Source organism: Anastrepha ludens, chromosome 2 (genome assembly GCF_028408465.1).
Source record: "Anastrepha ludens isolate Willacy chromosome 2, idAnaLude1.1, whole genome shotgun sequence".
NCBI lineage: Eukaryota > Metazoa > Arthropoda > Insecta > Diptera > Tephritidae > Anastrepha > Anastrepha ludens.
Genome location: NC_071498.1, coordinates 90,510,914 through 90,529,717, shown reverse-complemented (window position 1 = coordinate 90,529,717; position 18,804 = coordinate 90,510,914).

The window sequence follows — 18,804 nt, the reverse complement described above, 5'->3', positions numbered from 1 at the left end:
TATTTAGTGGGAAAAATGCAGATCCCTAAAGCAAAACACTCTTTAAAAACTTTACTTACGTTTATTTGTTTATAACTTTTCCAACAGTCCTTTGAGTAAAGAGATTATATTGGCAACCCACCAAAATCAACATTGAACAAAATAACCTCACAAATCCCCAGAGAGTTCCAAGCACACTCTTCAGCAATAGAAAGAGCATACATGTTTTCTTTTCTATGCACTCTTTTCTTATTTATATTACGGTACTGCTCTTCATAACCAACGTTAATATTATCAAATAAAGAAATATCGTCAAATAAATATGCATCCGGACATTTTAAAATTTCTAATGGGATTTTCGAGGAATTGTAATTGGATTCTTTCTGATTAGAAAATTTCTGTAATGCTTTTCTATTGCTGAATATAAAGGTAAATGTCCTGAAAGTAGACTTCGAAAATTTTGATTGACAGGAACTATTAATTGTGTAAGAGGAACGAATAGCCCTAGTTGAATTCTGATAAACTGCGCATCGATAATTTTGTGAACGAAAATCACTTTCAATGTAAAAATCACCTTGTTCTTCTTTTAAAAATGTGTGTCTCTCCTAAATAGTAAAATTTCCCACAATCTGGCATCACTGATTCAGAATGTGCCAAGGCAATTTGATTAAGAATAAATATCTGAATATTTATATGGTGCATACTTTTAATCAGCACCTATCGCGTAATGCAGCTTTGCGCGATCAAAGTAACAAAAAAAAACAAATAATATGAAATAGAAAATATGAGGGCCTGGGTAATAAAGCTTTTTCTCAAGTTTTGATACTCACTTGCCTTTTGTAACACATGGGTAAAAAGTCCCGGGCCTAACAAAGAAATAATGTGTTTTGTTCAAAATTAGCTTTATTTATCAACGTTATTTTCTACAAGAACCATTCCAGCGGCGCTCTAATATTTCAATACCACTTTTGAGAACGATGCATCTTTTGTCCTGAAATAGTCCTCAGTTTCAGCGATAACCTCTTCATTCGAGAGAAATTTCACTGCTTAGAATCATCATCACTTTCTTGTATTGGGGCAACACTTTGAACAGAGCTTTCTCATAGTCCAATGCTCATGCAATATAAAACCAACACGTTCTTTTGATATCTTTACGATATCAGCTAATTCACGCAATTTTACTTTTCGATCATCTGGTGCCCGTCAAACCACGTTTGGAGTTAGCAAACCATCGTTTTATTGTTGTTTCAGATGATTTCACTGGCACTGCTTCGCTTGAACGCTTTTCCCATCAAGAAGCAGTGTAAAATTAAAACACGAAATGCATTTTGATTCATTCTTTTGAAAATAACAAAAGTAGCGACCCTTTTAGCACAATAACTCACGAACTAATGAATAGAATATCATGAAATTTTAACAGCTGTCTTTTTAAGGCTAGTATAAACTTACTAAAGAAAACGGGGTGAATGCAACAAAACAAGTGCCTATGTGTTAGGCCTGGGACTTTTCAGACCATGCGTTACCAGTAAAGTGCAATGTTTCTTAAAAGTTAGGTCTGTTGCTGCAAACACGGACATAATATCTATATTAATACGTATGCTAGCGATTCGCCAGACCAATATTTTGCATTCTTTTTTCAGTGGTTCGCTACACCCTATGATCAGAAAGTACAGGGAATGTTTAAGGGATGGCCTTCAGCTCCTTCGTCGCATTCTCTTTGATCTGCTCTATTGACTGAAATATCCTTCCACGAAGTGGTAACTTCAACTTGGGAAACAAAAAGAAGTCGCACAGGGCCATATAAGGGGAATACCTGTACGGTGCTTGCACGATGTTGTTTGATCAAATAATGCCGCACAATTTGCGCTCGGTGTGATCGCGCGTTATTATCATGCAAAATCCAAGAACTGTTTGCCCAGATTTCCGGCCGTTTGCGACGTGCAGCATCTCTCAAACGCTTCAAAACGGATCAATATTATTCTTTATTGGATGTCTGGCCTGAGGGAAGGTACTCATGGTGCACTACGCACCTTCCCGGTACTTTTATAGCATAGAGGACGTATTTGACTATAAGTCGAAAAGTTATAAGAATTCCTGCAGGTATTACTGGGCATAGTCTCTGCTAACAATAAAAAATATGTTTTCAAAAACGCCAAACAAATTGTTTCCCTCAAATTTTTTTAACAAAACAAAGACCCAACTGTTTTAGCAAAAATTTTTTTTTGTCACGTTTTGTCATAAAATAAATTATAAAAACTTTAAAGAGAACCGAAGACACTTGACTTCCATGAAAATTTTCACCAAGTTTTCAAAAAAGTTGCAAATTTCAAATTTCTTCCACAAATGCCCACATACTTAAGCTACGCCGAAATAGCAATTTTTCACCGAAAAGTTGACAAATATCTTTTTTCCAAATTCGAAGAAAAACTCAGAGTTATTTAGAAAATGTAAACGTGTGTGAACCCTGGCTTTCTTCTGCAAACTTGTTCTAGCCATCGGATGCACTGCGATTTAACAAACTGCACCACGTTTTCACCTTGTAGGAAATCCTTTGGATCGTTATTATATCTGATGCGGTATACACCATTCTCTTCTCGCCCTGGATCAAATATACTTCTAAGTATTCTTCTTTCCAAAATGCTTAATTAGGAAAGGAGCTTTTCTCAACGTGTTAAAATGTATTTGCGAGGTATTTCATTTTGTTTTCGTTGATTTTTAATTCAAAAAATTTGTCTTTTATTTGGAGTGCTTGGAATACTTCTTTTAGAACATTTATATTTCTCGCGATGATGACCAGGTCATCAGCAAAGGCACATATTTAGGAAGTTTTGATGAATATAGTCTCTGATAGATCAACACCTTTAATGGCATGTCCTAGGGTGAGATTGAACACAAACGTAAATGACGCGTCTCCCTGCTTTACTCCTGCTTCAACTCTTAGTAAATCAGACGTTAGATTAAAAAATATCATAGCTTAAAATAATTGGGAAAAATTTTATTTCTAAACCAAATTAAAGCATTTAGGGTTGTTAAAAATGTTACGAACCGACCTATCTCTTACAATGTCTTAGCATGAATATCTAATCACTGGACACTTTTTTCAACCAACCAAAGGTTTTGGTAACAGCGTTTCCTTAAGCAGAGTGCTGTGAAGCTTAAGGTATCCCAAACCATATAATTTAATTTAGTTCTACTTCATTTCATTATTTCATTCATTCATTGCATATATTCCTAGTTTGGGGTGTATTAATTTTTTTACAAATGAACAACCCTACAGTTGGTCAGATGGTCTCTCAGGGACACTTTTCCTTACTCTCCAAGAGATGGTCGCTTTGAAAAAGCATTGTTTGATATTTCATGTGCACAGTGGTAAAATCACTCGGCTGAGGTAGCTGAAATATATTTATAAGGCTCTATATCGGCGGCCGCCGTAGCCGAATGGCTTGGTGCGTGATTACCATTCGGAATTCACAGAGAGGTCGTTGGTTCGAATCTCGGTGAAAGCAAAATTTATAAAAACATTTTTCTAATAACGGTCGCCCCTCGGCAGGCAATGGCAAACCTCCGAGTGTATTTCTGCCATGAAAAAGCTCCTCATAAAAATACATATATGCCGTTCCGAGTCGGCTTGAAACTGTAGGTCCCTCCATTTGTGGAACAACATCAAGACGCACACCACAAATAGGAGAAGGAGCTCGACCAAACACCTAACAGAAGTGTACGCGCCAATTATTATTTTTTTTTTATTTATATCAACCCGACTTTTATCATCTTTGAAGAAGTATGGCCCACAAACTGTTTGAAATAGTACTTGTTGGGTGCTAATTCACTAATTTTCCAAGATATATGAGCTAGGCGCCGAGCTAACATATTTTGCTGGACACTGATTTATGAAATGATGTTCTGCAATTTTCAAACGTAGCTCGAGTTAACTCTTCATATCATGAAATGCCAAACGATGATGAATGAAAGGACGCTATGACTTGCCGCTATTATGCCTGAGGTACTCTCTATTGGAAACATTAAAAGTATATATATATATCGGTCGGTACATTCTACATACCATTAAAACCTAAAAACGAATACTATTAAACATGCAAAAATAGTATTTACTATTCCTTCTGGCAATAACGCATTGAATTGGCTGCTATTGAATCAATTTTGTATCTAATATTTGCCAACAAAGTTACTGATGCGAAATACCCTTCAAATGCATGCATATTCATATGTATGTGTTTGGTTATGTGTATGTATGATCCTTCAAGCATGCTAAATATTGATAAGCAAATAATTTAAATACTGATTCGCCTAAAGGGAGTGAAATCAAAAAGTGCAAAGAGTCTAAAAACAAATAAAAATGTTAAAGCATACCTACATGAATGTGTGTTTGTTTATGTATGCAAAAAGTGACGGCACAATTTACTTTCCAGCAACCAAGGGATAGAGTGACAAATTTTTACCTTAACCTAGCTTAAAAGGTAATGTACAAACAACCAACAGTTGGGGTATTCAGAAAGGTAGGTAACCCTGCAAGAAGATCAATATACTTTGTATTGGTCTATGGAAATGAATCTGAAAGCACGCCAAGCAAAGGTTAATTTTATGTAGCATTATTCTAAGAAGTGCTAATAGTCCAATAACCTAACCCTTATCACAACAGTTTTGAAAAAATATCTAGTGTTGTTGTGGCATCAATACGAAATCCGGCTCTTGCGTGAAACTGTCCGGTGTTGCTACCGGGGTTGTCTATCAATAAAATTTGTGAAAAGGTGGTTGGTGTTTACGGGCTTTTGTAAGAGGTGTCGCATATTTTCTGCACGCCGATATCTCTTTTATTCTCGAAAGAGTTCTGCCGACTATCGTATCCACTAGTATATTAACTTGAATAGCATTTACGCTATTCTTCTACAATATGAAACGGGTGACCACCGGATGGAGTCATGGAGCATGAAATCATAGAAAACTTTTTTCCGATTGGTGTCGCCGTCAGTAGACGATGGAAAATCCTTAACAGCATTCCTGCCAGAAGTTGACCTGCCAGTAGATCGACTATAAAGCAGTTTTAAACCATTTGCCCAAAAATTTTAACAAAAAATAATGGATTTCTTTTTCCTCAGACTAATTTATATACTTACACCTTTAGAAAAAATTTATATTTTTTTGTGTTCACATTTTCTGACATTGCAAAGGTATTTATATTATGTATACAGGGTCCGGCACTCGAAGTGTAACCAATTAAAAAGGCCATAAATTTAGTTTGGAAAATTACTTTTATTCAAAGCAAAGTAAAAAATGCGTGAAATTAATACAAAATTAAGGATCAATTTTCTTTTGCTCGATACGACCACCTTTTGCCTTGACTATGGTCTTGAGATGGACGCTGCCCGAATGTGACTTGCAGGTATTTTGGCTCACTCCCAGATAATGACCTTTTTCAACTCCTCGAACCTGGTGAAACTTTTAGTTCGGGCATTGCTCTTTAAAATGGCCCAAAGAGAATAGTCCATCAAATTCGCGTCTGGTGAATTTCAGAGCCATTGTGCGGGTATTATGAAGTTCGGAACGTTGTTTTTTAGCTATTCTTGGTTTATATGAGCTTTGGGAGACGGTGCCGAGTCCTGTTGAAACGTCCATAGTCTGCCGCCGAAATTTTTGTCTGCCCACGGCTTCAAAGCAGTCGTTAGAATACTTTCCCGATAATATTTCGTATTTACCTTGACACCAAGCTCTATGTAAACGATAGGAGAGCGCCCATCTGCGGTAAGAGCGGCTCAAACCATTACCTGTGGCGGCCGATGCCTCCTGGTGGCCAATCGATGACTTAATTTCTCGTATGAACGGTCGGTCAAATAAACCCCATCAATTTGAAAAATTTTCTCGGCAAAAAACACAATGTTCGGAAATTGTCCGCTTTCGGCCAAGCGGAGCAACTCCATCGCTCTTTCAAGTCTGACTTGTTGCTGCTTTGGTGTGAGATCGTGCGCCTTTTGGATCTTGTAAAGCTTGACTTTGAAATAATATTTCAGTTGCGGCGTATGCTACAGTCACATATTTTCATTTCTCTCGCCATTTGATTGGCACTTTGTCGGGGCTTTCGCTCAAGTCGCTTCTTCACTTTTTGAACCATTTCACGTGACGTTACAGTCTTTTGATGACCACCTCCATGAAGTTTCGCGATGCTACGAGTATCATTGTAACGAGTAATGGTGCGATAAACAAAAAATTTATTTACTTTAAGGTGATCGAGCTCACGAACAATCGCTGGTTGTGATTTTTCAGCCAAATATAATGCAATCACACAATTATGTTTGAAATCCATTACTGATTTTCTTTTTTCGCTGGACTCTCATTTAGCCAACTACCAGACAGCTGTTGCGCGTACATCAGATGCGCGAGCGGCCTGAAGTTGGTTGGTTGCCTGTGTATGTAGGTATATGGCAACCACACTCTTTTTTGAGTGTTTTACCAAGCTCCTCCTCCGATTTGTGGTGTGCGTCTTGATGTTGTTCCACAAATGGTGGGACCTACAGTTTTAAGCCGACTCCGAGCATCAGATATTTTTTATGAGGGTCTCTTGAATGCCAATCATGACGAGCAATCATGCCAGAGCTTTGATTGCCGAGGAGCGACCGGTATTAGAAAAAAAATGTCTACCAAACTATCAAAATAATTAGATTGCCTTCCAAGTTAAGTACAATTACGGAGATTTACACTAGTTTTTAAGCCATTTCTCTATAGAATTTTTTACAGATTGTGTATATCTAAAAACTATAAAACCTAGCCGCCTTGAAGCTATGAAATTTTCTACTTTTATACTTATAGATTAGAATGGGGGTTGGCAATGGCCTGTTAGTGAATTTGGGGTGTCACTTCATTTATTACATCGTTAGCGTAGATTCTAGATTTTTCAATAGGCAATGTGCATAATTCCTCCCATATTAAATGTATGTGTGTATGTATGCATGAAATTTTCCCTGTAGGGTATCTGCACATGCATGGATGCATATTTAGCAGCTGTATCGTAACTGCAAATGACATTTGCTTACATTTTATTTGTATTTACTTTGAAAACGTATTTATTCATATTGGCATAGCAATCTTCAAATACTTGGAATAAAAGCAAAAAAAAAAATAAATTGAAGGCTGCACTTTCATTCAAAGTGCAAATATTGTTAACAATGTGAACTTTTATTTGTTAGCATAAACTTTAAATGTTATAAATGGCAACAACATTACAAATAAATGGATTCTTTATCACTCTGTATTTGTTTACTTTCTTCACTAATGTGTTTGCAATTCAATTTTCCTTTGAGCAGCTGAATCAAATAAATAGTATTCAAATAAGAAAATAAGATAATTGCTATTGTTTTAAAATTATTTGTATTTGCATTGCAACATACCAACAACTTCAAGTTTATATCAACTATAACCACTTTTCACTTTCTTTACACAAACAAAAACAGCTGCACCTGATTTCTTTGGTTGCTTATGATTATTTAATTAATTGCTTATGTCTTTTGGGAAACTTTTGAAAACAAATTAAGAGTTATTGCTTAAAATCGTTATACTTTGCAACGCACTTATTTTCGAATTCCTCTATAACGATTTTTTTTTTTTGCAATGAAAATCAAATGATAGGTTAGGTTGTGTTGTGGCAGCCTCCATCACTTATACGATAGATGGGTAGGTGACACTCAGATCAGCAGGCAAACTGCTCATCATCATTCGTTTTCACTTTCCTATTTTAGATATATTCTCTTCTTAATACCAACATTTGATTTATATAATGATTTATATAAAGGCATAAGCATAAGCATTAAAGCGACACCAATTAAGCTATAAAACAATCAAAATTTATTTGCCGTTTTAATATTACATCTTTTATTTCAGCGCAAACAAGATTTCGATTCGAATATCAACTCATTCATCATTCAAATTTTTTTGTTCACAATGAAAATGTCGAAAATTTTGGTATTGTCTTTGTTATACCAGCGTTGAAGATGAACCTCGTGGTGGACGTCCAAAAAAAATTAGAGACAGGCTAAGCGTAAAATTGCGAAAACTATAAGCTGCTCTTTTCGTCGACTATCGACGCACACACCATATTTTCGTCGACTTCAAAGCTGCATTCGACAGTACGAAAAGTTACCTGTATGCCGCGATGTCTGAATTTGGTACCCCCGCAAAACCAATATGGCTATGCAAGATAATGTTGCTCAATACCAGCAGTGCCGTCAGAATTGGGAAAGACATCTTCGAGCCGTTTGATACAAAACGAAGTTTCAGACAAGATGACTCACTGTCGTGTGACTTCTTTAACCTGATGTTAGAGAGCATCGTACGAACTGCAGAACTTAATCGCTCGAGCACAATATTTTATAAAAGCGTACAATTGTTGGGGTATGCCGATGATATTGGCATCGTCGTTCTTAACAACCGCGCTGTTAGTACTGCCTAAAGAAGCAAAGCGAATGGGTCGAATTGTGAACGAGGACAGAACGAAGTACCTCCTGTCATCAAAGAAACAGTCGGCGCACTCGCATATCGGCCCACACGTCTCTGTTGATGGTTATAATTTCGAGGTGGAAAAGACTTGGTATATTTAGGAACCAGCATTAACACCTATAAGAATGTCAGCCTGGAAGTCCAACGTAGAATCTCTCTTGCCAACAAGTGCTACTTTGGACTAAGTAGCCAATTGAGTAGTAATGTCTTCTCTCGACGAACAAAACTAACACTCCAGAAGGCTCTCATCATGCCCGTCCTAACGTACCTATGGTGCAGAAGCTTGGACGATGGCAACATCCGATGAAACGTCCCTTGGAGTGCTTCAGAGAAAAAGTATGCGCAATATTTTTGGTCCTTTGAACGTGGGCGACGGCGAATATCGCACGCAGCGTTCCATGTTAGGGCATGGTTTTTGTAATGGCCATGAGAAAGCTCCTCATAAGAAAACATCCGCGATTCGGCGACAGTATGGAACCATAAGGCCCTACATTTGTGGAGAAACATCAAGATCCACACCTCAAAAAGAAGAAAAATGTGTGGAAATGCTATTCAGAGAGGTAGTGCTGCACTCGAAATATCGTTATACAAAAAATACACAACAAATATCGAATCAAATGTTCCGCTGCGCCTAAATGGCTAAACAGAGGATATCTGTCTGAGAATGAATTTGCAAGTGTGGTGATTTAGGTAGAGAAAAGCAAAGCATCTTCATTTTCTGCATTTTTTTTAATCCCATATCCGTCGAAATTGTTGACCATAGTTTTTTTTTGTTTTTTTAAGTGAAAAATTATGGTATGCTTCTTCTTGATACGAAACCGTTGGAATAGAATATCATTTCGGTTGTCAGGCATGTCGAGCCATCGAGAGAAGCGACCTTTTTTTCCTTGTCCACTCCACTCGGGAGCATAGGGCGTCGACAAGACCCAGTCTTGCGCTGGTTTCGTTAATTTATTTTGCTTTCTGGCAGGGTAGGTGATTAGCATGCCGCTACCAGTCCTAAATAGTGGGAATGCCCACCTGTCCTTGCTTAGGAACAAAGCCTTCTAACTGTTTAGAGCGCCATCTGTGCTTCACATTTTTCTGTCAGAAGGACTTCGCTAAATTTTGGTGTGTCTGCGCTATTACCGTGATTGCCCGCTTCCTCTTGCTGGCGCCACTGATGCCATGTGTAACTGTGTATTTTTCTTTGTTTTTTGCTTGTTTTACCAGCCACAAAGCCAGTAATGCGCTTGACTTTTTGTGCGGGAGCAAGGATTGGAAGGAAACGATTTTTGGGGCTGAGGAATGAAATTTTTTTTTTTGTTTTTTTTTAGAAACTAAGAAAGTAGATTTAGTAAGTTTGGAAATGTGTGAGGACCGTGTTTTACGTTGGATTCGAACTCACAACCCTCTGGGATAGCAGGCTAGTGCTCTTACGCTAGACTACCGAGGCCGCGTAGCAACCATATGACGTCATAGTTGGCCTGAGTCAGAAGAGAAAAACACTTCAAAAGAAGTATAAAGGGAAATCTATTCTAACGGCTGTACAGTATAAAATCTGGAAAATTCGACAGCCATGTAAAAAATTCATTGATGTCACTTTGGAAAACTAAGTTGCCATTTCATGCATGCCACATGGCGTTATTTATGCATGTGCCGCAACAATTTGGAGTAACAAAAAGGAGAACAACGTGTTACGATAAATTCGCTTGTGAATAACAATAAAAATGAAAATCATATATTACAATAATAAAGTAAAATAAAAAAACCAAAAAAAAACACCCATGAAAACCAAAAACCAAAACCAACAAAATAATTTATAATAAATACTTTTAGATGGTATTTTTAAGAAGAACTAAAAAATAAATATAAAAACAGCACCTCTCTATACCCATTATCGCCTACCACCGTCGGTTACGAACTGAGATATTATAAAGTGACCGGGATGGTCATCCTAGAGAATAAAAATAATAATTGGCGCCTATATTTTCTGTATTGGGTGTTTCGCCGTGCTTCTGCTACTATTTATGGTGTGCAGCTTGATGCTTTTCCAGAAATTAAGGGACCTACAGTTTTATGCTCCCTCCGAAAGGCAAATGGTTTTTATGAGATTTTTTTGCATGGCCGAAATACCTCGGGGGTTTGCCGTTGCCTGACAAGGGGCAACTGCTATTAGTAAAGAACTTTTTCTATCATTTGGTGTTTCATGCACGAAGTTTCGAACACACGTACTACTGAACGGAAGCCACGAACCAACTCATACGGCTATAAGGAATTAATTATTTAGGTGATTTCTGATTAATTAGGCTAAATGTCATGAGGTCTGAATCTTAACAGTTTTCGGCAAATTCGATTTTAAAGAGTATTAGCAAAGATGTTTTTCTTGTACGCGCATTTTTTTAGTATTAATGGCCAATTTTTTTATATTTGTAGTTAAAAGGTATGCCAGTTAAAAAAACGCATCAATAAAATATGAACCAAGCCCAAAAAGTTCTCAATACCTGTTGATGAAGTTTTTAATTTACGATTTTTCAGAAAGTGTTTCCTACTTCTATGCGAGGGGTACTTTGGAGCACTTATTTTGTCACTGCCCTTCTTTCTGCCGTACTCGATAAATGTGCCTAGGGTCAAACCATTTTTCATCCTTGCAGGATATTGCTGACAAAAAGCTGAACAGCTTGTTAAAACTCACGAAGGCGGGCATAAGGAATTATACAAAATGATATCTTCGACTCCAGATACATAGCACTGGTAAAACAATGGACGCTATGGGTCTAAATGAGATCATTTTACAGATCAGCCAGTACTACTTAACCCAACCTAATCTTCCTACTTCACTTCATTAAAAGCAAAAATGATATTGTTTTAAAATAATGCAAGTAAAAATTTCGATTCTTTTGGTTTTCACTCTTTTTATTTAAAATGCAGCTGCTAACAATTATATGTGAGAAATGACATCATTTAAATGGCACCACGACTACAGGTAAAATCCGCCAAGCAGTCTGCTCATGAACGCCTAATAATAGAACGACGAGATATCGATTTTTAAGGGGCAGATACCTATAAACGGCCATATTTTCCCGGATTGTCATTAAAATTATTTAAAATGAAGAAGTCAATATATATTTTTCAAAATTGGCATACAGTTTACTACAGTTATATAAAATAATATACAATCTTTTTTTTTAATCATTTAAAATGGCGGATGTACACTGAATTCTTCCAGGAAGGTCGCAGCGGGCCTTCTCAATCGGCGGGAATTGTAGCATCGGGTTCAGTGACCTAAATATTGTACAAAAAACCAAAATTTTTTTTATTGATGTCATAATTTCTATGTGAATTAAAAGTAAATGGAAACAAAATTTGCGGAATAAAATATATAAAATACACTCTGGGGCTTGCCATTGCCTGCCGAGGGACGACCGCTATTAGAAAAATGTTTTTATTAATTTTGCTTTCACCGAGATTCGAACCAACGTTCTCTCTGTGCATTCCGAATGGTAATCACGCACCAACCCATTCGGCTACGGCGGCCGCGGAATAAAATGCTTCAATAAAAATAAAATTTTTTGGCGAATTTTCCTACTATTTTTGCTTCGAAATTTTGCTTTTCGAAATTGTAAACTCACATGGAAAGCAATATCATAAAAAGATGTGTGCAAAATTTCAGGTTAATAACTTTTCGAGTTATCATGTACGCCAATTCGAAAAATATAGTTTTGAGGAAAGCGCGTCTAAAGTTGGAATACATAACTATACCTCTCCCAGAGCTCGAACGCAAAGAATAGAGTCGTCACGGTTGACGATCTGTAATAAAAGAAATACTTAAATTTACGTTCTAAAAATTCTTAAAAGATTATATTAACATATTATCAAAGAAAAAAATTTCGATATTTTACAGGTATCTGTCCCCTTAAGATTGTTGAGTAGTTCTTTGCGCTAGAGCAGCAATATTCTCTGACCAAAATGTTCAGCTTTTGATCTACCAGTTCTTTCTCTATCCTCGACAGAACCAGTTTCTTTACCAGCCTTTCTTCACCAACCTTAGAAATTGACAAATCAATAGTCCGCCTTACTTTTTCACTTTTATAACTTACACTTAAAACTTTGACCCAGATTTTGTAGTTCGTGTTTTTTTTTTTTTTTTTTTTTTTTTTTGGTTTACACCCATTTAGTAACGACACACCAAACTTGATTTCTTTACTTTTCAGGTCATCAAGTTAATTTTCTCTTACTACAATCAGCTGTCCGTGCAATTACTAAGATGCGCTTGACAGCGTAAACAGATTGCTGGAGGGATATCACTTTGCTTTTCAATTTGTTATTTTTTCTTGGTTTGGTTTAGCTTCTTTTTTTCTTCTTTATTTCGCGTAAACTTTTATAGGTATGCTTCACTTTCAGCTTACGTCCCCTTTTTGCTGACACAATTACCTCGGCAGCTGTCTTGAAGTGACGCACTTGAGTCAAATCTTATATTGGCCAAACGCCAGCACCACATCAATTAATGCTTTTGCCACTTCTTCCACCCATACTTCAACCAAACTTGGCCTTGGCCACACGGCAATTTTCGTAGTCATAATAAATTCATGACATTTTATCTGCTTGCCAATGTCTAAGATAATTGTTGTTATCCTCGATGTTGCTGTTGTAGCACTTGTCCACTGCTACATAGTTGTAAGTCGTAAGAAAATCGTAAAAAATGGACCGACGATAAAGGAAAAATGTATTTGAGTGCTGCAAGCAGCGTTTTGGCAAATATTGATGGAAGGACCTGAACAAGTAAGTACATAACTTTTGTCATCATCGTTTCTTTCTGTTTTGTGCTCATTTCAAATATACTCGTATTAGCTGTGAAGTGAGCATGTGGACTATAATTTTTTATATTTATTCCACTTTTGGCGCCTACTTAATATTTATTATGAATGCTACTCATGAGAGTATTTAGTTAATTTTATTTCACATAAGTACAGCTGCGACTGCTGCTGTGCGGGGACGGTTGTCTGGATAAAACTGAAAAATAAAACCTAGATATCAAATGAGTGAGGCAAACACAAAAGTGAGAAAATATGTGTAGTAGTATGTAAAAAAAAAAAAAAAACAAAACACAACATAAAAAGCGCAAAATTACAGCTTATGGCTCAGAGCGGATACAGGCAATAAGTAGCCGCCACTTACACGTCTTGTTTCCCCCTTTCCCATTTCCTTTGGCTTTTAGTTGCAAACTCTTCGTCGCTCTTTCTCCTTCATTACTTGGTTTCTCCAGTGATGTGGCCATGTTTGGGGAGTCTTACGCTTCGCACATTGCAAAATTAACTTAATACCGTTATGTTATAAAGTAAATGCGCTTATCGCCGCTAAGTAGATGAGAAAAGTTTCTTTGCAACGTTGATAAGTTAAATAATTTTTTGAGTGTTTTATTATAAATGTACTAACGCTTGACTGCTTGAAACTTCCCGCCGGTTCCAGTGCATGCCTATCTATGCTGGGCGTTTGCCCTGTAGGTTGTTGGTTACTTGAGTCCACTGAGGCGTTTTATTTGATGGTATGACAGTGCAACTGACTGTTACGTTGGAGTTAAGCCTGGATGGAGGAGATGGTTGGTAAGTGAATTGAGAATATGTAATAAAAGTCAAGGAAAGAGAAAGAGTGGTGAAGTTAAACAAAGACATATTTGCACAGTGCATTGAGTCGAATGTGCGAACTTCTTGACTCTGAGTGCGTTGTCAGAATTTGTCAGTAGGTTGGAACAATGAAAAAAAATATAATATGATGCTTTCCATTTCAATTCAACCGGGCTATTCGGGTCATGTTCTTCGATTTCGATGTAACTTAAATATGTTGCTCTCTGGTCGAAATAATGAGACACGTATTTTTTTGTTCGCCCGAAAAAAATTTTTTTCAAGAGTTATCGGCAATTTTGTTTTTCGCCTCAAACTCGATTTCTTTTAATTATATAAGAAAAAAATTTGTTTAAATGCCCATAACTTAGTCAAAAATTAACCGATTTTAATAATTCTGGGTTCAAAATGATTGTAATTACTTACACAAGCGACTTCATGTAGAAACAATTGCAAAAAAGTAGTTGAAAATTTTTTATTTAGCAAAAAAGAAAAAAAATTTAAATTTTTTCAAAATTCAATATTTCAAAAAGTTTTATTTTGTTTTTACAACTTTTTCCAAATCAAAAAAACATCTCAAACTTTAATTGAGCTGCATGCCTAGGAGCTAAAATGAGTTGTTTTTGAGTAATGAATTTTTGAGTAAACACCCTGTTTCGCACTTTTTGTTTTTTGCAAAATAAAAAATTTTCAACTACTTTTTGCAACTATTTCTACATGAAATCACTCGTGTAAGTAATGACGATCATTTTGAACCCAAAATTATTAAAATCGGTTAATTTTTGACTAAGTTATGGGCATTTAAAAAAACATTTTTCTTATATAATTAAAAAAAATCGAGTGAGGCGAAAAACAAAATTGCCGATAACTCTTGAAAAAAATTTTTTTCGGGCGAACAAAAAAATACGTGTCTCATTATTTTGACCAGAGAGCAACATATTTAAGTTACATCGAAATCGAAGAACATGACCCGAATAGCCCGGTTGAATTGAAATGGAAAGCATCAATAACAATAAATTCGGAAGCGGAACATTTAGCTTATGCTCGTAGTGTATTTTTCTTCACAAAGCAGTGGCGGTGCATAAGAAGCTTAATATATTTTTAAGGCCGGCTTTTTATTTAAAACTTTTGCATATTCCTGAGTTATGTAAATTTGTTATGTTTATATTTTAACTACAGCTACCATACGGCAACTGGCGGGTGCATCTTTCTCCTAAGTATTTGGAGGAACTTCTTCCAAGCACTAAGCTGCGTAATCCTTACGAGTTTAAAAAAAAATGTGTGTTGAAACTTTATTTTCAGATTTAAAAAAAAACGAAAGTAGATACATTTCTGGGTTTTATAGTTTTACTCCAAAAGTATAATCTATAGCGAGTTTTTTGATATAAATAATAATATGTAGTTGTGGCTTGTTACTTTTCTGGCCACAAATAGCCATTATTTGATGGGTTTTATTGTTTAGTGATAAATAATCAATATTTCTTTAGTTTATTATATCTCATCACAAACAGTGATTCTTTTGGAGACTTATTTTTTATCACTCTGAAATGATGATTATTTTACGAGTTATTATTCTGATAAAAAATAGTTAGGTACTATTGTATGAGTATTATTTTTTAAGGTGTTAGGAGTAATCAGAATTTTCAAACAACTGAATGTTTTTTGCATTTTCTTAAAGAATAATAACTTAAGAATATTGCGTGAAAATTTTAAGTGAATCCGACAAACACTTTTCGAGTTATTCAACAATCAACAAAGGGCGCTCCGGAGCGTTCGCAAAACGTTAAATGCTTTTGAAAAGCATAAAAAACTAGTGCCTGATCGAAGGATTTTTTTTGAAAAATTTCGGTTTTTTTAAACAAATAATTGTCGATTTTCTTCTCAAAAATCTAAAAAATATTTCCTGAGGGTGTCATATTGTTAATTTTGAACAAAAAGCTTCGATCGGGCACAAGATTAACTATTAATAAAACTAATTTCTCTTGTCCGATTGATTTTAGATGAATCTCCACTCAAACAGCGATAACTTTTACAATTAATCATGTTTTTTTTTTTAAGTTTGCTAAACTCAAGTCGAAACATGATGTTTAAAGCTATGTTTTTACTTTTGTAAATTAAATCAATTGACTAGCGAAAAAAATTATTAAAAATCAACGTTTTTTCGGGCCTTAGACTACCCCTAACCCCTTAAATGCAAGTGAAACTTATTTTGTGAGGGTTTTTTTTTTCTCAAAATCAAATAATAATGTTTTTTTTTTTTGGCAAATCCAAAAACCCAAAACGCCCCTCCTCACCACTCGTGTCATATCCTCACAGGAAACTTATGTCACGGTTCCATGCACAGAGTACATAAGAGACTTCACGAAACGCCGCTTAACCTTTTGTTGTATTAGGTTATTTTACGTTATGTTAATATTGAGGCATATAACTATCAAAGCTATGGAAAAATTCATTAGAATCAAGGGAGTCTTTGTCTTTCACATACACACCTTTTATTTTGAAATATTTGTTTTTAACCTTTAAAATTTGTCCACTGAAAAATTTAGCGCTGAAAAAGACGCTCCACACAGATTCTTTCCACCAAGTGCTTTGAACCACGTTTGCTAGCGGCCAGATATACAGATGGGTGCACTGTTTTCTTTTCCCACTACCCCATTATGAGAGCATCCAACTCAAGATAACAACTCATTCATGCATAACATTGAAGTGGTTACACCAGAAAGGATAGGTGTGGCGTTTTGCCAAAGAAATAAAACTGAAACATTTATATTCATTTTTGAGAGAAGAATATCACTCTAGAAATTAATTTTATTAAACTCATGAAATAATGAAAATTAAAAAAATTATTAATCAGTATGACGGTTTTTTCCGTTTTTTAATCGCAAAAATACGAAATGATTGAATAATAAAATGATTCGAGTACTGGGAATAGCCCGTTGTGAACAACATTTTAAAATGCCAGACGATTGGGTTGAATAGTGTTTTTTTTTTTTGTTTTTTGACAACACCAAGCCGAAAACAGTCGCTTCGAGTTTAGAGTTTGAGGTACAAGAGCGCGCGGACCCCTCTCTACCTAGCTAATGGGCTGTAGAAGTTATAATATTGGAAATTTCCGCATGAAAATTGCACAGTATATCCTTAAGAAATATCTAAAAAACAATAAATCAATTTTTTTAAATTCCTAGACCACCGGATCTCCATAAGTCCGATTCTTTAAACTTACAGCAAACAAGTGCAAAATACCCTGTAATACAGGAGCACGTATGCCAGCGCTTCACTAGAGAAGCATTTTGAATTACTTTTCTCTTTGTATTTGAATATATCCTGAAAGGTTAATGGAGAGCTACTCTGAAAATTTCAGGGATTAACGGTTTTCAAGTATTACTGAAAAAAAGAATAAATCTGATGAGCGGTGCTTTTGAAAAATTACAAAAAAGAAGTTTTTCTCAAAAATATTTACCAAAAAAATTAATATTTTAATTAATAACTCGCGAAATAGTTTGGCTTAAGATTGTCAACACTATATATTCCACATTTTTAAAGTGGAACTGAAAATCAAATCAAGATTTAAAGCTTAATGGTACTTCATTAAATACATTAAGTCTTGAGTTGGTGATCCACCGCCAGTTTATCTCGGTGAAAAATTCGCTAGCTCAGCTCTTGGTGTAACTTTTCTAAATCGAGTTTTATTCATAATGAAGTCAGTAAACCTTACTCTTTACCTGAACAGAATTCACCTACAGCTTTAAATTTTGATTACTTAAGTCTTAAATCTTAAGATATAATTAAGGGTATTAATGGTTTAAAACAAACTACCCAAAGTGGTGAAGATGGACTTAGAGCCATCCTTCTTAGAAGATGCTATATTATTATACCTCTTCTTATATTTATTCTCATTAAATCTTTAAGTACAATTAACTCCTTTTTACAGTAGATACGTTTCTTAAAAAGCGAGCAAAAAAAAATCTTGTAAAAACCTATGCGGCGTATATAAGTCTGGTGATGTGTTCGACGACTTTACAAAATCGTGTAAGATGAAAGAACTTTAAATATTTTAAAATTTAAGATCAGAAATTAGCGGCAAATATCATACCTCTACAGAATCTAAATATCTACAGAAGTGGCAAAAAAAAAAAAAAAAACGACTTTATCAATTATAAGCCTGCCTCTAGCTCTCTACTATCGCAAAACTTTTTACTAAAAGCAAAAATGTGCTTGCCTTTGTATGTAAAGGGTGGCTAAGTATCAAGGGCTGATGTTGCTTTAGAATAAAATACATTTTTTTTATTATTGGCATTTCTCTTTATTATGATAATCTTGGAATAGCTCAATTACGTATAGAACAAAATATCGGTCAAATGGCCGCCACGGCCTCGGCGGCACACCTCCATCCGATGGTTCAAACTTTCGATGACGCTAAGGCATAATTGACGTTCTATGCCGTTAATGTGCCGAATTATCTCATCCTTTAGCTCTTGAATTATTGCTGGCTTATCGACGTACACCTTTTCTTTCAAATAACCCCAAAGAAAGAAGTCCCACGGTGACACATGATCTTGGCGGCCAATTGACATCGCCGCGACGTGAGATTATTCGGCCATCAAATTTTTCGCGCAAACGAGCCATTGTTTCGTTAGCTGTGTGACAAGTGGCACCGTCCAGTTGAAACTATATATCGTCCACATCCATATCCTCCGATTCGGGCCATAACAAGTTCGTT